At 38.2% G+C, this 26,271-nt stretch overlaps 1 long non-coding RNA gene across 4 annotated transcripts in view; it reads left to right on the top strand.

Annotated features, from left to right (window-relative positions):
• Window positions 1-23,524, top strand: part of LOC147824659 (uncharacterized) — a 31,665-nt gene extending 8,141 nt beyond the window's left edge. For 3 of the 4 annotated variants that reach the window (XR_015441973.1, XR_015441974.1, XR_015441971.1), the window contains one exon: window positions 405-10,509. This is a non-coding gene — a long non-coding RNA (uncharacterized LOC147824659). Of the gene's footprint in view, window positions 1-404; window positions 10,510-22,339 lie in introns of those variants that run through there. The other variant, XR_015441972.1, reaches the window with a different exon arrangement.
• Window positions 23,525-26,271: the final 2,747 nt, after the last annotated feature.

Below are 26,271 nucleotides of genomic sequence, written 5' to 3'. Positions count from 1 at the left end.
CAATTGTTAGAATATTATAGTTGTAGGTAATATAAACTAATTCAGTGTTAAAAGGGGTAGAGATGCAAAATTAAAATGCATGTATGGTAGGGATATGGGGATCTAGTCCATAGAATTAAGGAAAATCTAAGTAGACTTTGGAAAGTGGCAGGGCTAGAAGCAGATCAGGGATCTAAGAAGTGCCTTCAGACTCCTTTCTTGCGATGAATGGTTTCAGGCTTCATGTCTGCTATGAGTTGCATTGTATCCCCTAAAAGGTAGATTTTTGAAGTTCTCACCCTCAGTGCCCGTGAATGTGCCCCTATTTGATAATTGGGTCTTTGCCAATGTAATCAAGGTCAGGTGAGGTTATACTTGCATAGGGGAGCTACAGTACATTAGGATTGACTTTTTTTTTTAAACAGGGTCTTACTATGCAACCCAGGCTGGCCTCAATGATCCTCCTGCCTCAGCCTCCCAAGTGCTGGTATTACAGGCATGTGCCTCCATGCTCGATGGATTGATGTTCTTATAACAGGAGAAGAGACAGGCATACAGGGAGAAGATGGCCATCTGGTGACAGATGCAGAGATTAGAGTAATGCATCCACAACCAAAAAATGCCAAGTATTGTCAACAAACCCTAAGGACTAGAAGAGGCAAAGAAAGTGTCTTATCCAGCTTGGGCTGCTATTAAAAATGTAAATGGGTGGCTTAAAAACAACAGAAATTTATTTCTCATGGTTCCCGAGTCTGGAAAGTATAAGATGGGTGCCAGCATGGTTGGGTTCTCTTCTGGGTTGCAGGTGGCTGCCTTTTTGCTGCATCTTCACATGGTAAAAAGAAAGTAAGCTAGTTTCTGGATTCCTCATATAAGGGAAGTAACCCCATTCAAAAGGGCTCTGTCCTCATAAACTAAAAGTGACAGTTAAACTGGATTGTCAACCTGTTCAGCCTCAGAGCCGCCTAGGAGACTTTGGGGTGTGTCTGGGTGGGTCACGGAGGGTGACCGTAAGTCTTGTATCTGATCCCTCACCCCTTCCTCGCTGGTGCTGTTCCCCTGCTCTGCTTCCTGCCAACTGCAAACTAAGCAGTTTTGTTCTACCACATCCTTTTGCCATGATGTTTCTACCGTGGAGCCAGCTGACTGTGGACTGAATCCCCTGAAGCCCTGAGCCAAATTAAATCTCTCCTCCTTTAAGTTGTGGGTGTCAGATATTGTGTCTCAGTGATGGAAAAATTGCCCAATACACTAAGTATCTCCCAAAGTGATCTCACTTCCAAATACCGTCACATTAGGGATAGATTTCAATGTAGACTTGGGGGAGGGACATAAACATTCTATCCAAAGCAGAAGTCTCCCCTACAGGTTCTAGAGGGAACCTGGCCCTGCTGACACCTTGATTTGAGTTTTAGCCTCCAAAATTGTGAAGCAATAAGTTTCTGTTATTTTAAGCCTCCAGTTGTTGGGACTTTGTTAGATCATCACTAGGACATGAAAAAAGGGTCCATTTACTCCCGGTTTACATTCCCAGGACCAAACATTTGAGTGGCCTAGTGTTACAGTTAAAAGATGAACAATACCTATCTGTTATGAGAAATAGTTACTAATTTCAGTAATGGTAATTTAATTTCAATGATAGTTGTTCAAAGGTTTATTGCATGTGTGTGTGTGTGTGTGTGTGTGTGTTGTTGTTGTTTCATCTCCAGAACCTAAATAAATTCCTCTAGAGTCTAAAGAGATAACTAAAATAGTTCCATGGAATACTACAGAGGCTAAGGCAAGGTCTCTAGTGCTAGAGATTTTTGGAGGGACTGTTCCCAGGTGTAACTTGTCAGGGGGTAGGGGAAGGAGGATCAAGAAGGTAGAGAACTAAGGAAGAATAGTTGGCCTCAATCTCTGACCTTGGAGTGATGGAGGATAGAGTGTGTGCAGAAATTTTCCTGCCCGGATGGAGGGAGGCTTGGCAGTGGCATCCCATATTAGTCATTAGCTCCTTGTGGAGAAAGAAACTTCTTACGGGTTACCTGGCTGACTTGCAAAGTGGTTCTGATCAGGCAAGACAGGACCAATCTTCCAAAAAGGAGATAGCTGAGAGCCCCTGGCCACACAGCTGAGCAGGGTGGGGCCAGCTGGCCAGGGGTATCTGGGCATCACATCAGTAGCATCTGTTGCAAGTGAGATGCTTTTATGTGCAGTTTGGGCACAAAATTTTAGAAGGTCTGATTCCTTGAGATTTTTTTTGCATTATATGCATTCTCTTTATAAAGAATATGACTTTTATAAACCTCCAAATGTGCCTAATTCATTCTTAAGAATAAAGATGAAAAATGAGCAAGAACAGCAATGAGAACTGATTCAGTAGCTACTTAGAAGGAAAAAGCAATTAACACTGGCAGTTTCTGTTTCTTCAAACTTGACTTGAATATTACTAATCATTGAAAACTATAAGCATGAGAGACAAAAAGGGACATTCAGCCCCATGTTCAGGATAAGATCATGTCTAATTTGTGCAAATGAATCAGTCCCAGTGAAGTTGGTTTAGCAATGTTTATTGAATACGCAATTTAGGAAATTCATGAAGGAGACATGAACAGTGCCAAAGGAGCTATTCAGCCAGCACCTTGGGTTTAAAGAAGGTGGTGTAAAAAGAAAGGGAAAAATTCAGATGCCTTCTGCACAGAGGCATAAATTTGAAGTAAATAGTCATGTGAACTACAATATCATTTTTAACTATTTGTACATAATGTGTATTTTTATGGATTCATATTTCTTTGACAATAGATCCTAAGGGAAATTTACAAATGAAAGTAAATGGGGAATTTGTGTGGAGCAAATGAACTCATGCTAACATTATCAGATCCTTAGGTAATTATTTCTGCATTGTGAATTTTATCTGGATAATAAGGCAGAACTGAATATTCTGTTGGCACTCTGGATCTCACTGGAGATTTCTTTTATCTTGTATAAATAGTTGAGTGTCGTGTGTATGTGTGTGTTTATTCAAGATTCGTAATGATGACATTTCACTTTTATCTTTAAGAAAGCATCAACCAGAAGGCATATTGATTTCTTTTTCTTTTTTTTTTTTTTGGTACTGGGGATTGAACTCTGGTCCTTGCACTTGCAGAGCAGGTGGCGAAATCACTGAGCTAAATCCCCAGCCCTAAGAAGGCATATTGATAAGCTACAGAAACATCCCAAAAGTAGAGTGACTGAGAGGACAATGTACCTCTAGATTATGTTCCTTTATTTCCTGAAATACACTGCTTTCAGAGGAAACTTTTTCAAAATGAAAGTAATTTTTTTGGCACTCTACCCACTAGCCAATTCAAACACTTTGAAAATTCTCATGGTCTTAATACAAGATAATGTACATGAAAATGGCACACAATGCCCTGAGAGCCTAGCCTACCAGCTTCCTCCCTGGACTAGTCATTTCCCCATTGCTTCACAAAATATCTAACATCTACAACTTAAAGGAGGAGATATTTATTTGGCTCAAGATTTTAGTAGGTTCAGTCCATGGCTGGCTGGCTGCAAGGCAGAAATGGTGAAGTGGAAGGGCATGACAGAGGAAGGGTGATCTCCCCATGGGAGCCAGGGAGCAGAAAGGAGAAAGAGGGAAGATCCAGGGAAAGAACACACCCCTCCAGGTCACACCCCCAGTGACTTGCCTCCTCTAACCAGAACCCACCTCTAGGAGCATGGTTAGCTATGAACTCATCAGTGAATTAATCTGACAGGTATTGTGTACCATGATCCAGTCACCTCCCAAAAGCCCCACCTTTGAACAAATGAAACTTTCAGAGGAACACTTTAGACCTAAACTATAACATTCCCTCGTATCCTTAAATATTCTTCTGTAAACAGCCTGTTGTAATCTATACCTTTATCCCACCTTTCACTGAGTTTTGCAGAAAATATACACTCAGTTTGGAATCTGTTCTCTCCTACATAAGAATCCGTCACCTTTTTAGTTCCCTTTATTTCTTCATATCTCAAAGGATCAACTCTTTTTTTCAAAGAGCCCTTTCCTTATGTTCTTCATAAGATTTGTTAAACTGACATAAGTTTGGCTTAAACCTGTCCCATACTTGGGTGATAAAAGTTTGGCCCAAAACAGCTCCCGTACATAGTGAACCATATCCTCGAATGATATGTAAATAAATTATAATGTTATGATAACTTTATGATATAGCCTTGTAACCAAGTGAGTCTCAGTTGATCATAGTGGCTGACCTCCAGCCAATCAGAATGTGAAAGCTGCCCCCAAAACCCAAACAAACAAATAAAAGCAGAAAAGAGACCATATAAGGCAAATGCCAACTGCAGCCAATCAGGTTGTTTCTGTGCATCATTTCCTTTTTTCTGGCTATAAATATAATATGTAGATTTGGTGGTATGGGGCATTCTGAACCATCCACCTTCAGTCTAGAAAATAGACAAGTTTTAAAATCTTATTTCTCTCTCGCTCTCTCTCTCCTCTTCTTTCTTCTTCTGTGGAAGGAACCCAGAGTTACTCTACAACTGCCCTTTTGAATTATTGTTTTGGGGGGACAGGGTCTTGCTAAGTTGCCAAGGCTGTGTTGGAACTGTAATCCTCTGCCTCTGCCTTCCTAGTCCTGAGATTAAGCTTTGCTAATGTTGTGCCCAGATTACGAAGTCCCAAAGACCACCAGGAGGCCGTTTCCGATGTAAGCACACGAGGGTCATTTATTCAAGCTTAAGCAGGGACTCTCAATTGTCACCGACACAGCGGATCGAGATTGAGAGCCCCGAGTTCCAAATTAGCAGGGTTTTTATTGAGATTACAGCAAGCTTCAGTCATTAGCAGCCATATGATTGGTTAACATTTAGCAAGTATGAAGTGTAGAATTTTGATTGGCTAGGCTCGTTGGGGGTTGAAGGGGATTACGTATAGGTTTTTACAAGAAAAATGGGGACAAAGGTTAGTGGTCTACTGTCACGTACTGATGGTCAGCAGACATCTTGACTCATGGTCATGACCACCTTGTGTGGATAGTCAGCACGTTAACAGATTGTCCTATAGATAGTGGGCCCGGGACACTTGTTTCTAGGGCAAACAGATGGCTGAGTAATGAGCTTAGGAATCTTGAGTTACAGATCATGTCTTTTGTCCCAGATTAAGCACATTTAATCATTAATTTGAAAGAATAAAGGAGACTGCTCCATTTTGGACAAAATGGAGTCATTCTGGTCTCACATTAGCAAAATGGGGTCACTTTTGGTCTCACACTAAATTTAACTGATCTCTGTTTCTCTTTAATAGCGTGAATCCCTTTCATATATGTGACAGTGAATCTTGATTGTCAGCTTAATTGGGTTGGGGGATGCCTAGGGCATGAATAATGCATACTTCTCAGTGTGTTTGGGTGGGTCATGGAGCTGTGACCTTAACTGTGACCTTGACTATATCTGGCCCCTGGCCCCTTCCTTTCTGCCACTTTGCCCGTGTTCTGCTCCCTGGCTCCATTGAAGCGAGAAGCTTTGCTCCACCAATGCGCTTTCCCCGTGATGTTCCTTGCATGGACTAAAACTTCTGCAATTAGGAGGTAAAATAAACCTCTCCTTTAAGTTGCAGGTGTCAGATAGATTTCCCAGCAACGGGAGAGTTGATCAATACACTATACATAATCTTAGATCACAATGTACTCCCCGTTGAAGCACTTACCACATTTATAGCTTTATCTTTACCTGTGCAGTTATTTAAATCATATTTAATTATTTGACATGACTGAGCATTCCACAATATTGCACACATTTTTCTATCATGTTAACAAGGTTATAATTGTATTAGTCACTTTCTTGAAGCTAGGGAAAAATCCAACACCTGTAACTCAAAGGAGGAGGGGTTTATTCTAACTCAGGATTTCAGAGAGTTCCATCCACAACTGACATGGTGCAAGGAAGAAACAGCATCGTGAAGGGAATGGTAGAGGAAAGTTGTTTTTTTTTTGGTACCGGGGATCAAACTTGGGTCCTTGCGCTTGCGTAGCAGGCAGCGAAACCACTGAGCTAAATCCCTGGCCCAAGGAAAGCTGTTTAACACATGACATCCAGGAAGCAGAGAGAGAAAGAAAGAGCCAAGAACGAGAATACACCTTTTATAGATCACACACCCAGTAACCTACCTCCAGCCAGTCCCACCTCCTAACAGCACAGGAAGTCATCAATGGATTAATAACGGTCTCAATCCAATGACCTTTCAAAAGCCCTACCTCTGTCACATAAGAGTTTTGGAGAACATTTTACATGTAAACCATAACAACAATCTAAACAGATTATTTCAATGCTAATGTACACAACTAAAAATCACATATGTACCTTCCCAGGTAACGAGAGGAGTTTGTTTTTACATGAGTTTGTTCTTGTTATTATACTATGAGTTCCTGAATCTGTTTTTGACAATGGATCCTTGTTCTCAATGGACTTGATGATTAATTTTCCCTGTCATGGGTAACATAATTCTTTGTAACTATCCAAGTTGTCTTCTAAATGACTGCTTATAATCATTGCTGACTTGGAAAGGGTCTCCCTTACTTTACTTCAGTTTCAGATCCACCTTAGGCTTCATTTATGTAAAAATTACTAGTCATACTGAAGACATAAATGGATTGCAAATAAGCAAGGAGAAAGTCATTTTAGGTATCCTTTGGAAGCAATTTTGCAAGGGTTTTATCTTGTTTGGAAGATAGGATTGAAAATAGAACTGGGAAAATTAAAATACTGTATTTCCGAACCATATATCAGCAACATGTGTTGAGCAGCATTAAAATTAATTACCCCTGTGGTACTCATCTCCAAATGTGCCATGTGTTTTGTGATGCAAACAATGGTATTTTGGTTGCTTTATGTTTTTCTCTATATCATGGACATACAAAATTGCAGTTACACCAACTGATTGACCACAAAGTTCTTTCTAGTTCTTCATAAAGGCTTTTCTTCATTTGAGATGCATGAATTGGAACACACAAAAAGAGAACAGATGATATTATCCAAGTAACTTGGTTAGAAATGTCCTACAAAAAAAGAAAAAAAGAAAGAAAATGCATTTATTGATTACAGCTGAAGTGGTAATTGGTTTGGTGGTTTTCTATATCATCCTTTTTACTTAAAAAAAGTCATCTGGAATGGAGCAAAATGCACTTGAATTTTTTATACTTCATTCTAAAACCAACAGTCCAGAAATGTTAAATTTTTTCAGGCTTCTGGTTTAAAAACATTACCAGGATAGAGAGAAAAAATGTTTTCATTTTTATCTAAGCTTCTCTGGTTGCTTCCAGGTTTCCAATCTCTAGTTTACTGTGTCTAGCATTGTAGTTGTCACCAAAACTTAAAAGACACACAGGGTTTGGGATTTAGCTCAGTGGTTTCGCCGCCTGCTGCGCAAGTGCAAGGACCTGAGTTTGATCCCTGGTACCAAAAAAAAATAAAAAAAATAAAAAAATAAAAGACACACAAATTCAAAAGTCAGAAGTTCACTTGAAATCTCCTAAAACTAAAAGTATTTCATTCCTTCATGTCTTCAACAAATAGTATGTTTCTACTATTTTCTAGTCAGTATCCTAAAGGCTTGACTCTTGCTATTGTAAAGGGTAGATTCTAATAAAACAAATTTATCATAAGTACTAATAAACATCACAACAGAAAAGTACTGTGGAGTTTTAGGTTGTGCATCAGGGAAGACTTCTCTGACAAAATATCTAGTCTGAGAGCTAAAGAACAAGAAGAGCTGGACATGGTGTTTGTTACATGCAGGTAATCCCAGCACTCTGGGAGAATGAGGCAGGGGCACTGTGAGGAGACTCTGGCCTAAGGAGTAATTGAAGTACATGGGTAGAGATGAGGGGCTTGGAACAATACTTCCTAGACTTCTAGAACTCATGGTTAGAATTTAGAGCGATTCTGCAGGACAACAGTCAGCAGAATTAAAACTAGCTTGTTCTCAGAGATGTTTGCTTTGTCTATTGTGTCCCTTGCCCAGGTAAGATTGCTTAAACTAGGTCAATATGGATCACCTAACAAGCCATCCCAATTCGGTTCTGTCACCTTACCAAAACTCCTATACAATAAGACCCAACTGAAGAAGAGAACTACAGGGCAATCTCCCTAATTAACATAGATGCAAAAGTCCTTAATAAGATACTGACAAACATAACACAGAGGGTCATCAAGAAGATCATTCACCTGGACCAAGTCAGACTTATCCCAGGGAAGCAAGGATGGTTCAACATATGTAAAACAATAAATGTAATACACCATATTAACAGAGTCAAGAACAAAAACCATATGATCATCTCAATAGATACAGAAAAAGCTTTTGACAAAGTTTAACACCCATTCATGATAAAAACCCAACAGAAAATTGGAATAGATGGTCTTTATCTCAACCTGATAAAAGCTATCTATGAAAAACCAACAGCCAACATCATACCAAACAGTCAAAAACTGAAAACCTTCCTGCTGAAATCAGGAACAAGACAAGGATGTCCACTATCACCACTCCTATTCAATATAGTTCTGGAAAAATTAGCCACAGCAATTAGGCAAGAGAAAGAAATAAAAGGAGTAAAGATAGGAAAGGAAGAAGTTCAACTGTTATTATTTGCTGATGATATGATACTCTACATAGAAGACCAAAAAAACTCTGCCAAAAGACTTCTAGACTTAATTGAAAGATTCACTAGAGTACCTGGATACAAGGTCAACACTCAAAAATCAATAGCCTTCTTGTACACAAATAACAGATTCACTGAGAGAAAAATTAGGGAAACAGTTCCTTTCACAATAGCATCCAAAAAAAAAAAAAAGAGAAATATGTAGGAATCAATCTAATGGAGGAAGCAAAAGACCTTTACATCGAGAACTACAACACTCTGAAAAAAGAGATCGAAGAGGATACAAGAAAATAGATAGACATCCCCTGTTCCTGGGTAGGAAGAACCAATACAGTGAAAATGGCCATACTTCCAAAACTGCTATACAGATTCAATCCATTCCAGATTTAAATCCCAACAATATATTTTGCAGAACTAGAGAAAACAATCCAAAAATTCACTTGGAACAAGAAGAGACCTAGAATAGCAAAAGCAGTTCTAGGCAACAGAGACGTGACAGGTGGTATAACAATCCCCAACTTGAAAACAAAGCTACTGTGATAAAAACAGCATGGTACTGGCAAAGAAACAGACCCAAGGATCAGTGGAATAGATTAGAAGATGCAGAAACAGCTCCAGACATACTCAGTTACCTCATCTTTGACAAAGGAGCCAACCACCTCACTGGAGGAAAGAGATCCTTTTTAATAAATGGTATTGGAAAAACTGGATCTCAACCTCCCAAAGATTAAAACTAGACTCCTAGCTTTCATCATGCACTGAACTAAAATTGAAGTTGATTAAAGATCTAAATATTAAAACAGAAACACTAAATTTGCTGGAAGATAAGTTCGGTAGAACTCTCAAAGACATTGGCATAGGAAAAGACTTTATGAACAAATCCTCGGTAGCATGGGAACTAGCACAAAGACTAAACAACTGGGATCTCATCTTATTAAACAACTGGGATCTCTCACTGCAAGAGAAACCACCAAGAGAGCTAAGAGACAACCTACAATGTGGGAAAAAAAATTTACCAGCTGTTCCTGAGATGAAGGTCTACTATCTAGAATATATAAAGAACTAAAAAAAATTGGAACCCCCAAATATAAAGACCCAATTCAAAAATGGGAATCTGAAATGAACAGACATTTCTCAGATAAAGAAGTAAAAGCAGCAAATAAACATATGAAAAATGTTGAACATCACTGGTCATTTGAGAGATGCAGATGAAAACAACACTGAGATTCCACCTCACCCCAGAAAGAATGGCTGCTATCAAGAAATCAACCAATAACAAATGCTGGCAGGGTTGTGGGGAGAAAGAAACCCTTCATTGTTGGTGGGAGTGCAGACTGGTGCAACCACTGTGGAAGTCAGTATGGAGATACCTCAAACAACTAGGATTAAAGGTACCATTTGACCCAGCTATTTCCCTGCTGTGTATTCTTCCCAAAAGAATTAAAGGAATCATACCACAGCGATATACGTGCACCCATGTTTATAGCGGCACAGTTTGTAATAGCTAAATCTTGGAAACAGCCCAAGTGCCCATCAACTGGAAACAGGATAAAGAAGATGTGTTTAAAAAAAAAAATAAAATGGAGTACTAATCAGCCATAAAGAATGAGAAACTAGAGGCATTTATAACTAAATGGGTACATATTGAGGCCATACTCTTTTTTTTGTTTGTTTGATTTTGGTACCGGGATCGGACGGGTCATTGCCCCTGCGCAGCAGGGGCCGAAACCACTGAGCTAAATCCCTGGCCCTTGAGGCCATACTCTCAAGTGAAATAAACAGAACACACATGTGTAAATACTTAATAGTTTCTCTGGTGTGAAAAACTAAAAGTGTAAATAAGGATCAAAATGTATAATTGATAATGTGAAATAGGAAAAATAGGTCTAAGGGGTAAGGGAAGAGGGAGGGGTAGGGGAAAGGAAAGAAGAGAAATGAAAAAAATATGAGAAAAGGAAAAAATGGAAGCAAAGTCTTTGTAAATAGGGAGGGGTGGGGTGGGTGAAAGGAGGACAGGGGAATGGGGAAAAATAAGAACCAAGATGTATCATGTAAAGGTACAAGATCCCAATGATGAATGTAACTATATTGTATGCCTAAAATGTAGCAGTAAAGTTAATGGGGAAAAAAAAGAAAAAACAAAATCATATCATTAGATGTCAGAATTTAAGAAAACCAAACATCCATATACACATTTTTAAAAGGACACAAAAGAGCTGGGGATTTAGCTCAGTGGTTCCACCACCTGCCTCACAAGTGCAAGATTATTTTTGTAGCCATTGGAAATATAAAAGCAAGACAACGGCAGTAGTTTCCAGTTCACTGAAAAAGAAAAGCAATATTTATTTTAAGAGTAGCGCTCCTTAAACTTTTCATTTCTCTATTTAGATGGCAAGCTGTTATTAAGAGGAGTCAAAATACTATCCAAAGCACACCCTATAGGGTCACCAATAACTGTGCCTGACTCACATTTCCATAGCCTTTCAGACATACACCTCAATTTGACTCAGTCATTTCTTCTTCTAAATTCATTTGATATGTTTTAGGATATGAATTTCAAGCAGAAAAACTAAAAAGATCTTTCTTGTTAGAGATTGGCAAGTACATGTTATGTCAATAGTTTTTTCAGATAGTCCATTTGAACAATAAAAGTTAATGTTTTGAAATTTTATAATAATGTAATAAAGCCTATAAATGATATTATTTTATATATTATTCATTTTGTTGTAAATTCAAGCATTTGGGGCTGTTATTAACCACATTCCTTGGTTCTATACCCCCCAAAACTGTATTTCTGAGTCAAATTTGTAGAACTTGGAAAGTCACAAAAGAAAATAGAAGAAGTTCAAATTGCTCTCTTACTATTCAAATTATTAAATTATACTAGCAGTCCTAGCCAGAGACCCCCTCGCTGAAAAAGGAGAGAAAAAGTTATTACTTGCCAATGATATGGTTGTTTATTTCCAAAGGCCAAGATATTTAACTGAGTTATTAGAACTAGTGAGAGAACTCAGTAAGGAATTTGAATAAAAGTTCAACATTAAAAAAGCAATGCTTTTTGTATAGGTCACTTATTAATCAACTGGAAAATAAGAAATAAAGATTTTATTAACAATAAAGAAAACATACCAAAAAATCTAAGAAATTCAACAAAAGAAATACGCAAGGTATATAATAAAACAAATTACTATGAAATATTCAATAACAAAACCCAAGTAAATAGATATAACAATTTTCAGGTTGAAAAGCCTACATTTTACAAAGTTGTCAACTATATACAAATCAAGCAATTCCAGTTGAAAATCTTGAAAGATTTTTGTGGAACTTGTCAAGCTGTTTCTAAAACGTGTCTGCATCCCCAGAACCTAGAAGAGTATCCCACAAATAGGAAGAGTAAGATAAATATGTGTTGATTGAATAAATTAGTGAATGACCTGCTTCAAAAACCACTTATCTGGAAATGACTCATACTCCCAGATTTACCCTCTGGGTTCCAGGGCTGTCGTCGGGCCTATTAATTTCTTCACTTGATTAGCAAGAAAATAGCTCAAACTCCCTATGTTCAACACAAAACCATTACCCCTCTTTAAAGCTCCATCTTCCAACAGTCACCAAATCGAGAAAACAAAACAGGGAGTTAGCACTAACCACCCATTGTCCATGTGTGATGGTTTAAGTCCTTGAGTCCATCCATGTCTTTCTTCTATACTGACACAAACACCTGTCATAATTTCTTCCTTATTCTAGTGAACAACTTCCTTACTAGGCTGCCATTCCTAAACTCATTACCTCTTTCCCTGACACCCTCCTATGTCAACTTAAAACAATGTGAAGATTTTCATTGCTCTTAAGAGTAATTCCAAAGTGTTCATCATGGTTTAAAAACTTTGGCCTGCTCTGGCCTGGCCGCAATCTATGTCTTCAAAAATCAACTTTCACAGCATTTATCTCCACTATGTAATCTTCAGCCTTAATAGTCTAATTAATTCCTAAAAAATGTTCCTGCCACTGGACCTTTGAATTTGTTGTTTGTGCCTACAATTGTCTATTTCTCCCTTATTCTGATTAACTCCAATCATCCTTAGGATCTCATCTCAATCTTATTTTCCTTAGATAAGATATCCTTGATTCCCATTATATGCTTTTATAAAAAGCATGTGGTCTCTTCATGCCTCATTTGCAAATTTATTTTTTATCTGGGTGATTTTTAGACTTTGAGCTCAATCAGAACAGGGACCATGAATGTTAGTACTGGTATGGTATTCCCAGCTATGGTGCTCAGTTATGGTTGAATGAATAAAGGAATGACGCTGGGTGGAAAAAATATTTGCACAGTGACCTGAGAGGTCAGCAAGCAGTGGGTCTCCAGTGAATGAAACTAAATCTGTTCTAAGGAAACAAGAGTCACAGGTCAAAGCACCAATTGCAAATGCTCTATATCTAATTTAATATTTTAAAAATGTTTCCACAGCAGAGTCTCAGTATTTTACATCAGTGCATTCATTACAATGAAAACAAAACAGGAAAGGATTCAGATATAAGAAAATATGAGAAATATGGTTATCTGTGAGGATAATCAGGAATTTACAGTAGAAAATGATGAAGATATTTCTTATAATGCTTAGTAAAGAGCAAAAAAGAATATTTAAACAGGAACTTGAGTTCATCTGTGTTTTAAAGACCTTGGCATCATATGCTGTAAATATTAAGATAAAATTTTTCATTATACTTTATCATCAAGAAAGATTAGCCTAATTTAATAAAATGTTCCTGGATAGAAAATTCCTAAGTGAAGTAAGTCAGAATGGCTGATTGTTTCCCTTGAGAAATTGACAAATTCTTGGTTAAATTTTAAAACGCTCTAAATTTTTTTTTTTTTTTAGCACCAGGGATCAAACTCAGGTCCTTCTGCTTGTGAGGCAGGTGGCGGAACCACTGAGCGAAATCCCCAGCCCAAAACGCTCTTAATTTTTATAAGTAGCCCAAGAATCTTCAAGTTCTTTATATAGGCATAAAATAGATTCAAACTTATTTCACGTATGCTTACAAAAATGTTAATAAAAGAAAGGAGATGCAAAATAATAGTTTTGATAATATTTAAGTATCAGTGAGAAAAAATGTTAATAATTTGTTGACAAGGACTCAATCCATCTTCTGAAATCCAGGGAATATTAAATTCCTTTGTATGAAATTGCCTACTCAGTATTCATAGATATAGCTGATGCACTAATAAAAAGTGAGGTGTAACACATCAGTCTTTATGTCTCATAGACCAAAACTGTCAGAGATTTAATACAAAGACCTTGTACACTTCCCTCACATACCTTGAGAGAATAAGATCATGCCCAGTTAAGTTAATAAACCTACAAGAGAATTTCAAAATTAAGCAGGTCATTGAGTATCTTTATAACTAATTCGCTCAACTTATAAATTTGCAGTTTTGCCTAATATCACTTTGTTAATTAATTAATTAATTAATTATTTCTGGTACCAAGGATCAAACTCAGGGCCTTGCGCTTGCAAGGTAGGTGTCAGTTAAATTTTTAAAAGCTCTTATTTTTAATATATAAAAATAATGTGTACAATCAGCCTGTTGGAATTTACTGAAATATTCTGCCCAGGTCTCTTTTATTGAGTTATGTTTATGACTAGGCTCTGTAGTAAGAGCTTTTAATTCATTCTTTCACTTTATTCTTCAAAACAACTACATGCCATTAGAAAGCTCATAAAAATTAAAAGTTCGCTCAAGAATTTAAACCAAGTACTACTTTCAGGACATCAGAAGTTTCAAACATCTAAACCACACTACTTTCAATCTATATAAATTATATAGATGAACTTAACCTCACTCTGTAAAAGTGTGTGAAACACACCATCAACTTTAATAATTTTTTGTGGAAAAAGAAAAACCAAATAATGTATACTTTGATTTTATGACACATCCCAATTTTAGAAAATCTAAATGTGAACAAAATCAACCTCATGGATTTTAAAAATACATGTGATTTAAAAATTTGTATTAAATGTTTTATTTAAAGGTTTTTAATATGAAAAAGAAGGTACACAAATACAGATTACAATTTGATGGCCAAGGCATGTTCTACATGACAAAAATCAAAACAAAACAAATATATAAAGTAAATATACTGGCACTGAACACAACAGTACTTGAAATTTAATCCAGGCTGTATATGCATAAAATGATCAGACCACAGGGTTATCCTAAATAAATTATTTCCTAGAACACCAGAATGCCAACCACTCTGACTGCAAACTGCCTTATTTCCCTGGTGAGTATTTTGAGAGACCTTCTATATGACATGAAAAGAATTGACATGACACTTAAAGACTGCAAAAATAGAACACAGTTAAAAACCTATTTGTAATGCAATTCTGCATAAAATATACACAGTCAATCTTCTTATTTAAAAATTTTAAAAACAAAAGACCACCCTGAATAATGGTGAAAACCTCATCAAAGAAAAGTGCTCATCATTTGTATATCATTGGCAGAAAATATAAGATTTTGTTGGGGAGAACAAGGGAGATATCTAATGAAGTCATTCATTACCATTTGTTCAAAAATGTTCATAGTGTTGTGAATTTCTGCTTATACCATCTTAAAATACTATACCATGAATACACTTTCTACTGTTTAACTGGAGGACAAAAGAATAACTTGAGGGCCGGGGATTTAGCTCAGTGGTTTCGTCGCCTGCTGCGCAAGCGCAAGGACCCGAGTTTGATCCCTGGTACCAAAAAAAAAAAAAGAAAAAGAATAACTTGAACAAAGTGTTTCTCAAAATGAGGTCCAAAAGCCTAAAAGAATTCCAATGTGGGCTCAGTAATAAACATGCTAAACAAATGCCCTGTGTGATTATTCTACATTCTGAAATGCCCTATGAGAAGGAGCAACACTTAAAAGCAATATCATAAACATATTTCTGACTTGGCAGAATTCTCTATAAGTTTATCTTGTGAGTACTGCTTTTTGTTTTAAAACAAGTTCCAGGAATTAAGAGAAATATAGATATACCTTGGAAATGAACATGTTATTGTTTATAAACATTTTCTCTTGATGCTTTCATTACTTTCAAATTAAGTTATTTGAAGAAGAGACAATATATGACTACAAGCGTTGGAAAAGTTACATTTCTAATGAAACAGGGCATCCAAAAAAAGATAAAAAGATAATGTATTAAATGCTTACAAATTTTAAATCATTCTAAATTTAAAACTGAATAGCTTACCTAAAATTAAATTTTACTAAGTTTGTAGCTTTGTAACTTATTTAGATAATAGTTATTTTTCAAGTCCTTCGCATAAAAAAGTATCAAAACAGAGGGATGCTATATCCAGAGCTCTTTAAATAATAAATTTCTAAGTGCTAATTTTAATAAAAATAGTTTGAAGAACTCTTCCCCTGAAATGAATTCTACTATGTATTTTATGTATTATTATTATTATTATTTTTTGGTACTGGGGATCGAACTTGGGTCCTTGAGCTTGCACAGCAGGCGTCGAAACCACTAAGCTAAATCCCCGGCTTCATGTATTATTTTATTAAATTAAAAAACTTAACTAAGAAGATAAAAACTATAACATATATGTTTTCTACAGATTTATTCAAAATTGTTTTTATTTTTTTGATTTCCCTGAACACTGCATAAGCTGGGCCCAAAAAGTACAGGTAATATGGTTTGGAGAGAAACTACAATAGTGAAGACATTTTACTTAAAAGACAAATTGTGTCTTGTTATTGTGAATAAGAAGAATAAATATTAGGCCTTCTCTCTCCACTTAACAAATGAAATGTGTCTACAAGGTTGGTTAACAAGCAATTGCCTCATTTGTATTTAAGTCAAATGATAAAAAGCAATACTATCAACAAAAAATTCCATATTCTCTACTATAGACTATAAGAATCAAGTATTACGTCTAAATATAACTGCAAAAAAGGAGTTAAAATTAGCATCTAGACAATTATGAAATGGTTAATTGAATCCAGACTGGTAACAAGGTTTCCATGCATTAAATAGCAAGAAGCAGAATCCATATTTGAAAAGTGAGGCTCAAACTCATTCTTCTTCATACATTGAAAGACAATTGATATACCCAAAACCTGCAAATTCATTTCCATCAGTGTTCCTCACAATGTCATCATTTGGGGTGAGACAGACAGGTTCATTAGTGAACTGAGGATCAAAGTTGTCCAAACTGAATCCCCCAGAAATATTTGGTTTAAAAGGAGGTACCACTTGCTTTTGCTCTATCATGTGCCAGTCAACATTTCGAAAGAACGGATGCTCCTGAACATCAGCAAATCCCGTTTGAGGATGACAACCCAATCGTTTCTTTGGGTCCTTGTTCAGAAAGCCCTTCGGGACATTTGCAGCTTTTATGGACAGATAATGAGGTATGTGAATTTTTCTTTCCAAAATAACTTGGAAGAGATTAATGTTTGAGTTTTGGTCAGGGTTATCAGAGCTCTCAGTAAGATGGAATGGAGACTCTCCAACCATCATCTCAAACATCAGTACTCCAAGAGCTCACCAACACTGAAACCGTAATTTTCCCTTCTTATAATTTCTGGAGCCAGGTAATTAGGAGTACCACAAAGAGTGTTGGTCATATCTCCTGGCTGTAAGCCTTCCTTACACATGCAAAAGTCAGTGAGCTTAATGTGCCCTTCTGTGTCCAGTAATAAGTTGTCCAATTTCAAATTTCTATAAATTATCCCTCACTCATGAAGATAGTTGAATGCTAAACTGATTTCTGCAGAGCAAAACCTGGCATGTTCTTCAGGAAGTATTCTTTGATGCTGCATATGAAATAGTAGATCTCCTCCATTTACATAATCTAGAACAAAGAACAGTCTACTTTCTGTCTGGAAGTAAGAATGCAGTCCAACAAGAAAAGGATGATTCGAAGCCTGCTCCAAAACGTGCTTCTCTGTCTGTACCTGATCAATATTAACAAGCTCTTTTTTCACTGCTTTCATTGTATAAAAACGATCTGAATTTTTTAATTGAACCAACAGTACTTTTTCCATAACCTCTTCTTCCTATCACGCAGAGCATATCAAAGTCCTCAAGACCTAAACTAGGTGAAACTTTGCCACTTTCCCTGTTGTTCACTGCCTCACTCTCTTCATCAACTTGTTCTAAACCCTCATGACTTGAAAGATGATGTGGGATTATTGTCTGTGCAGTGTCTGAAGCCATGGATGTTTGATCCACTGGCATCATGGGCTCCGATGGTAAAGAAGGCTGCCCACATTCAACTGTGACAAGCTTGTGGCACTTCTTATGAACCAGAGTTTGCAGTTGACACACTTATATACCTGGCAGCCAAGTCCCCCTATATGGTCTGTGCAGACAGCAGACACCTCTTCAGAGGCCTCCAACTCTCTGGTGGATGGATTTATTTTCTACTGGACAAGCCATTATAGGATGTTCTGGTATACAAGGTGATTCATGAATTAAGAGCTCAGAATCCTTCTTTAGCTCAGAAAGCCTAAAGGCTGTTTCTAACTCCAACTGAGGTGACACAGGATATGGTTCTCCTTCCTCATCTACCCAAACTGTGATGCAAAGCTGTTTATTGTCCAAACACCACACATCTCGATCTTTATCACACAGGCCCTCAAAGGGGGTGGAAATCTCAAGAGATCTTGTCATGATGTCTCTTCCCCAAATCAGGGCTGATCGGGTAGAGGTGTGGGTGGTGGAGGTGCCTGGGAAGAAGGGACCATAGACAGGTTGGCTGCCCAGGGAAACAGGCAGGCAGGGCTCAGAGAACGAGAGCAGCCTACCTGCCTGTAGGGACTGCACTGGCCAGAATTCTGCAATGCTCTTTGTGAAGTTGTTTCCAATAGTGGCAGCCAGGCCTGGGTGGGTGTATACCAGGCTTCTCAGTGTCTCTCGGGGGCTGGTGGCTGTGTCTTCAGATTCCGACTCTGGACTTCTTTGACTTTCCAGGTTTTTTGTGCCCATTTCTGGGGATACCTGCCCTGAGCTGCTGGATGTTTCTGGGTGGCGCAGGCCATGGTCACAATCTCACTGCTTGATGCAGCTCCAGTGAAACTGAGACTATGGCTGAAACCATGACTCTGTCTTTTGCTTTCGCTTTCCGTGGTAGTGATTACCTCGGTGCAGTACTCCCTGGGAAATCACTGAAAGGATAAAAGTCAGTACTTTGGAACTGGTTATTAGGCCAGGATTACAGGAAGAAATTGTAAATCCATTTACAGAAAAGCCCCTCACTCATACCTCCATGAGTAGTGGGGATGTGACATCCATATGCCCTGACCGAACAAAGGGAAATTGGGACATTAACAAATGAATGATGCAGTTATGGCTCTTGGAAGGTCACCCTTGGCCAACACCTATATAACCGCAGGGCACACAACAATGAGAAACTTGGCCTAATGAAGTAGCCTGACCTTGCTAAAATGCTTCTTGTTCCTCAAATGCAAATTTGATAAATTAGCAAGAGTTCACGTAGCACTGGGAAGAGTATTTAGAACTGGGTGGTCTAAAATAGTTTCTTAGATGATATCAGCTTTTCTTTAACTCTGTATGAAAACACACTGTGTATGGACCCACGTGCTTACCAAAGCCTTGTGTAATCAAAGCATATATAAGTAAAGTGATTTCGGTATAACTCAGACAGGCAAGCTGAGCTGCCGACCCTCCACTCAGTGTCTGTCTCATTCTCTTGTTGCCGACTCCACAGACTCCACACCTCCTCTCAGGACCTGAACCCATTGGAGCTGGACTCCGGCATCTGGGCCTGGTGAAATTTGCCCTGGGCTCTTTCCAGTTTCAGTGCCATTGGTATTTGGGCTTAGGGAGACTTCACAGGGATACTTTGATTTTGGTAGGTCACTGGTGGCCACTTCCGGGGAGACCTTCCTTGGGGTGTCTGTGACAGTCAGGTGGCTGCTGCAGTGTGGCCTGTGGCCTCTGAATGCAGTCAGCCATCTTCATAATCTTTCACAGATACTTTCTCTGCCTGGGGTCCTGAGGCTGTGGCCTCGCGCAGTGGAGAAGTAACTCAGCATGTTTGCTGTTGACCGTCTCTAGCCAAGTGAGCTTGGGAGACGGCTGACAGTAGATTGTGATGCTTGTCAACAAGGGTTCCAAGTTCTGTTTGGACATGTTGCCAAGGAAGTGAGGTCATGTCTTGGGGTGCCACAACCAAAGTCCCCCTGTGATTGAAAACCCTATGCCCATTTTTTCTTCACACTAAATAAATCAGTGGCCACTTATTTTATTATTTATATCTAAGTATCTATGAAGCTTTTCATCTATTTATCATCTATCTGTTAGTTTTTCATGTTTGTATTGCTGGGGCTTACACCATGCATCTCCACAGTGAACTATGGGTATATCCTCAAACATTTTTTTTCAGACACACAGTAAAGATTTCCCAAAATCACCAAATTGGTCAGGTTGGACTCCACGTTGTGATCTTGGCTCAGCCACCCAGAGTGCTGGGATTACAGTCATACATCATCCTGCTTGATTCAGTGTGCTATTTAGAATATCAATACTAAGAAAAACTTTGGTAATATGAGGCATTGGTGACATCTTCTCTTTTAGAGCAACATGGGTGCATTGACACTTTGCATGTGGTGGGCACAGGACTGGGGCTCTTTTCCATATAAAGGAGGCATTTTCTATGAAAATGCAGTGGGGGACATTTACACTTACAGAGCCATGAAATTTTAGAATGCTTGTCTTTCTTAGCATCATTTCCATTTAATTAGGTAGTACTGAGACTTTCTAGAAATTTCCACAATAATTTTCCTTAAGAGATACGAATGTTTGTTTCAAAGTATAATTTGGTGGTGGAGGGTTCATAGCAGGGTGTAGCTTTGAGGAGCACACAGTGAGTAATTATTAATTCTTAGCTAATGAACTAAATACCAAAGTGTAGTATTCAGTATAGTACCATACTGTGTTTCCCTGAAAATAAGACCTAGTTGGAAATACCTAACTGGAACTAGTCCCAGGTGATTGTTAATGTGGTGATGACCAGTGTCATGCAGAAAATTATTCCTCACTATTCCCTTGCTCCATGGCTACTCTGTAATGGCAGGTAAAGCAAGGATAGGCTGATTGGGGCTGTCATTCTTTTTGCTGGTTTAGGTCTTATTTCTGAGAAAACACAGTAGAGTGAGGCAGGAAAGCATGTGGTGAATGCATGGCAGATAGTCTTCCTAAACTCTAGAAACCATCACCCAAGTGCCGATGATGAACACGTACATATAACATTTGCAACTTTACTTGTGGCGACTTGTAGTAGCTTCTTGCCTGCCTATCCCAATCAGTCTATGTACTTTATGTCCCAAGTGGGTAGTTTGCATTTTCTAGGTGCAAGAAAGCTGTAATCATTCAGTATGTACTGTTTTTTTTTTTTTTTTTGGTTTTGATGAGCTTATGCAATCAGTATAACCATGTTGAGAGAGAATGGACCCAAAGTGGTACCCCACCCCTCAACATAAGAAAGCTGACCTGTGCAGGAGGAGCAGAGAGTCATTCTGAGATGGAGTCGTGTGCCCCAAAAAGATCATAAAAGGGGTAGCAGATGCAAAGGCTAATCAATGGATCAGAGTTTGGCTGAAGACACCTGGGATGAGAAGGGAAAACCAGAAACCAGGGCTGTGGACATTCATTCCAACAGCCTAATTGAAGCCCCATCTTGTAGTGTACAACCCAGTGAGAAGAGGGCTGACCATGTTCTCCACCTACAGAAAGGAGCAAGACACACCCTGGCAAAAATCATAACCACAGTCTGGGGAGGAACAAATAGCCAGACCTCCAGTGCAAGGGGAGCACCTCAGACCCACAGGCCCTAAAGCTAGGCATAGAAAAATCATGTCTGTCTGTATCCCAAAACTGCAGATTGTGGAAAGAAACCATTCATTCAATAACACAGTAATATTTTCTTCAACTCAATTCTTTTTTTCCTATGTTGTATTATTTTTATTTTCTCTTTTTAAGGGTTTGGGGGTTTTCTCTCACTTTCTTTCTCTTATTTTTATTTATTATTTGCCTGTTATCTTTTCTCTTCCAGCTTTCTTCTCTTCCTTTTTCTGTATTCCTGTTCTTGCTGTTTATCTTTTTTCTTCTTTTTCTGGTTTGTTCTTTCCAGTGACTGTTCTCTATCACTATTAACTTTCTTGTTTGTTCTTATTCTGGTTTGTTCTTTCCAGTGACTGTTCTCTATCACTATTAACTTTCTTTTACTCTTTAATAGGATCCCTATCATACTTTCTTTCCTCCTTCATATACTATCAATTAATTTTTCAAATCTTTTTAAAAATCCCTCTACTTTTACTAGAATAACTACTAAGCTTTATGAATCTCTAGATAGTTAACTTTACACTATTGCTGTTGAGTAATACTGTGCTATTGTTAGTAGAAGTAAAATTGGTCCATTTAGTAGAAGTTTACTGTAGGTTGATAGTAGGAAAATATTTGATTTATCTGAGTGCTCACACTGTAATTATATATCTCTTTCCTATGGACAAGTCTTTTACTTTATTGGTCATTAGATTTTACAATATTCAGTTTGTATTTAATGCTATAATTGATGCTGATTTTAATATTACACTCAAAGTGTCACAGCTGTTGCTACTAATTGGTTTTCTTGTAGGGCCAACATGGAGTTTGCTGAGGGGTCATTAACAATATTGTGCCCCATTCTAGGAGAATTGGGTACTGGGCCAAAATGCTGCAACTTCCCATCTCATGGAAACAGAGGTGAGTCACGTGGAACATGCCGAATCAGCCCGCACCCTGGCAACAATCCACTGGACACTCCCCCTCCTCTGTACAGCCACCTGGTTCCACACTAAAAAGATGCAGAGGACACTGGACCACCAGACCACAGTACTGAGTCCCGCTGCTCCTGTCCCAGAGGTAGGGGCTTCTGAGCTGCCCTCCCACTGCTCCTGGTCCAGAGGAAGGGGCTTCCTGGCCAACATCCTTCCCACTGCTCCCAGCCCAGAGGAAAGGGCTTTTGGGCCACCATCCCTACTGCTGCTCCCGGCCCCTGTCCCACCTCTTCCAGCTCAGTAGAGGTAATCCGTGCAGGAGCCAACAGCCCCCCACCCCAGTCGAAATGAGAAAACACGTAAATAAGTCTCAAAACCAGACTTCCAGATCACCTACAGCAACCCCAAAGGGAAATGACATGGAACACTCTGATACTCAACCATCTGGACCTACTGAACTGGCAACAAAAGGGGATCTGGAAAAAATGAAATTAGAAATAATTTCTCAGATAAAAGGAGAAATTGTGCCCTTAGTGCAAGACATGATTAATAAATCTAGAGAGGAGCTCAAGAACATGATGGAATCCCAACATAGGAAACAAATGGAATCCATAAAACAGATGCAAATAGATTTCCAGGAGATGAAAAACTCCACTGAAAGTCTGCACAGCAGAATGAGCCAATGTGAGGACAGAATTTCAGATATAGAAGATAAGATTGCAATTAGTGACCAGGAAAAGAAAAATTGCTTCAAAATTATAAGGGACCATGAGAAATCAATCCAGCAGCTGCTAGATGATACAAAGAAGAATAACATAAGACTGACTGGAGTCAGGGAAGAAGCAGGAGAGAGTGCAGATGACATAAAAAATCTCTTCACAGAAATAATGGCAGAAAACTTCCCAAGCAGGGGAAAAGAGCTTGACATACAGATAAGTGAGGCATATAGGACTCCAAATAGCCTTGATCAAAAAAAATTCTACACATAGGCATATAATTGTTAAGATTCCAGAAACTCAACAGAAGAACAAAGTTCTCCAAGCAGTTAGAGAAAAGAAACAAATCACATACAAAGGAAAGCCCATCAGAATCACAGCAGACTTCTCAACACAAACCATCAAGGCAAGAAGAGCTTGGAGTGACACATTCCAAGCCCTAAAAGAAAACAGCCTCCAACCCAGATTGATGTACCCTGCAAAACTATCTTTCAAAATGGATGGAGAAATAAGATACTTTCATGACAAAGAGCACCTTAGGAACTTCGTGAATACCAAACCAGCACTCCAAAGAATTTTACACAATATCCTAGGAACAGACATTGAGGATCATAACCCCAGGAAGCAAAGCAGAATGAACCCATCTGGCATGATAAGAAATTAAATGTAAAGGGGGAGAACCCAACAAAAAGAAAAAGTCATGGCAATGACAAGTCAATATGTTTCAGTTATAACCATCAATGTTAATGGTCTGAATTCACCAATCAAAAGAAATAGACTGGCAGAATGGGTCAAGAAGCAAAATCCAACAATATTCTGCATACAAGAAACACACTTAATTCAAAAGGAAACTCATAGACTGAAAGTTAAAGGGTGGAAAATAATACTCCATGTGACAGGAACCCGAAAAAAAGCAGGAGTAGCTATCCTCTTTGCAGATCAAGTAGATTTCAAACCAACACTGATTAAGAAAGACAAAGAAGGACACTACATCCTTGTAAAGGGAAGAATCCAAGAGGAAGAGATGACAATCATGAATATCTATGCACCAAACACTAGTGTGCCCAACTATATAAAACAAATACTAACAGACATGAAAAGTCATATATGCACTAATACAATTGTAGTGGGGGGCCTCAACACCCCACTGTCACAAATAGATAGATCAACTAGACTAAAAATAAGCAATGAAATACTAGAACTCAATTGAATGCTTGAACAAATGAACTGAACAGATGTTTACAGAGTCTTCCACCCCACAAAATCAGAATACACATTCTTCTCAGCTCCACATGGGTCATTCTCCAAAATAGACCGCATACTCACACATAGAACATGTTTAAGTAAGTGCAAAGGAATTGAAGTTATCCCCTGTATATTATCAGACCATAGTGTGATGAAACTGGAGATCCATAGCAAAAGAAACTCAAAAAATTTCATAAACACATGGAAATTGAACAACACACTTCTGAATAACCAATGAGTCACAGAGGAAATTAAAGAAGAAATCAGACAGTTCCTTCAATTAAATGACAATGACAGTACAACATATCGGAATCTATGGGACACAATGAAAGCAGTCTTACAAGGGAAATTCATAGCAGTGAATACTCATATTAGGAAAACAGAATGAGCCCAATTAAACAACCTGATGCTGAACCTCAAGCTTCTAGAAAAAGAAGAGCAAGACAACCCCAGAGCTCATACAAGGGAAGAAATTATAAAGATCAGAGGAGAAATCAATGCAATGGAGACTAAGAGAATGATACAAAAAAATCAATGAAGCCAAGAGTTGGTTCTTCAAAAGAATCAACAAAATTGACAAACCCTTAGCCAAACTTGTCAGAAAAAGGAAAGAAAAGGCCCAAATCCATGCAATTAGGAATGAAAAGGGTGAAATGACAACAGACCCAGCAGAAATCCAGAGGATCATCAATACCTACTTCCAGAACCTATACGCCAATAAGATGGACAACACAGAAGAAACGGACAGATTCCTAGATACATATGAATTACCAAAGTTGAACGAAGAAGACCTAAAAATTCTGAACAACCCAATATCAAGCAATGAAATTGAAAACGTAATTAAAAATTTATCACCTAAGAAAAGCCTGGGCCCTGATGGCTTCACTGCTGAATTCTACAAGACATTTAGAGAGGAACTGCTGCCATTACTGTTTAAACTCTTCAATGAAATTGAAAGGGAAGCAATACTCCCAAATTCATTCCTGGAAGCAAGCATCACCTTGATCCCCAAAGCAGAGAAAGACCCAACTGAAAAAGAGAACTCTAGGCCAATCTCACTAATGAACATAGATGCAAAAATCCTTAATAAGATACTGGCAAACAGAATGCAGAAGATCATCAAGAAGATCATACACCCTGATCAAGTGGGATTCATCCCAGGGATGCAGGGATGGTTCAGGGATATATGAAAATCAATCAATGTAATACACTATATCAATAGAGCCAAGGACAAAAACCACATGATTATCTCCATAGACACAGAAAAAGCATTTGACAAAATCCAACATGCATTTATGTTAAAAACCCTACAAAAAATTGGAATAGATGGTCTCTACCTCAAACTGATAGAAGCCATCTATGAAAAACCAACAGCCAATATCATAGTAAATGGTCAAAAACTGAAATCCTTCACACTCAAATCAGGAACAAGACAAGGATGTCCACTATCACCACTCTTGTTCAATATAGTTCTGGAAACATTAGCCATGGCAATTAGACAAGAAAAATAAATAAAAGGAATAAAGATAGAAAATGAAGAAGTCAAATTGTCATTATCTGCAGATGACATGATACTCTATATAGAAGACCCCAAGAACTCCACCAAAAGTCTTCTAGACTTAATAACCAAATTCAGTCAAGTAGCTGGTTACAAGGTCAACACACAAAAATCAATAGCTTTCCTCTACACAAATGACAGACTCACTGAGAGAGAAATAGGGCAAATAATTCCTTTCACAATAGCATCCAAAAAACTGAAATACCTAGGAATCATCCTAACGAAAGAAATCAAAGACCTCTTCTCTGAAAACTATGGCACTCTGAAAAGAGAGATTGAAGATGATATCAGAAAATGGACAGACACCCCCTGTTCCTGGGTAGGAAGGGTTAATTTAGTGGAAAT

Source organism: Heterocephalus glaber, unplaced genomic scaffold (genome assembly GCF_053883595.1).
Source record: "Heterocephalus glaber isolate CG9 unplaced genomic scaffold, H.glaber_assembly_v1.0 deba00001532, whole genome shotgun sequence".
NCBI lineage: Eukaryota > Metazoa > Chordata > Mammalia > Rodentia > Bathyergidae > Heterocephalus > Heterocephalus glaber.
Note: the sequence above shows the minus strand (reverse complement) of the source record. Positions and strands in the feature narration are given on the sequence as shown.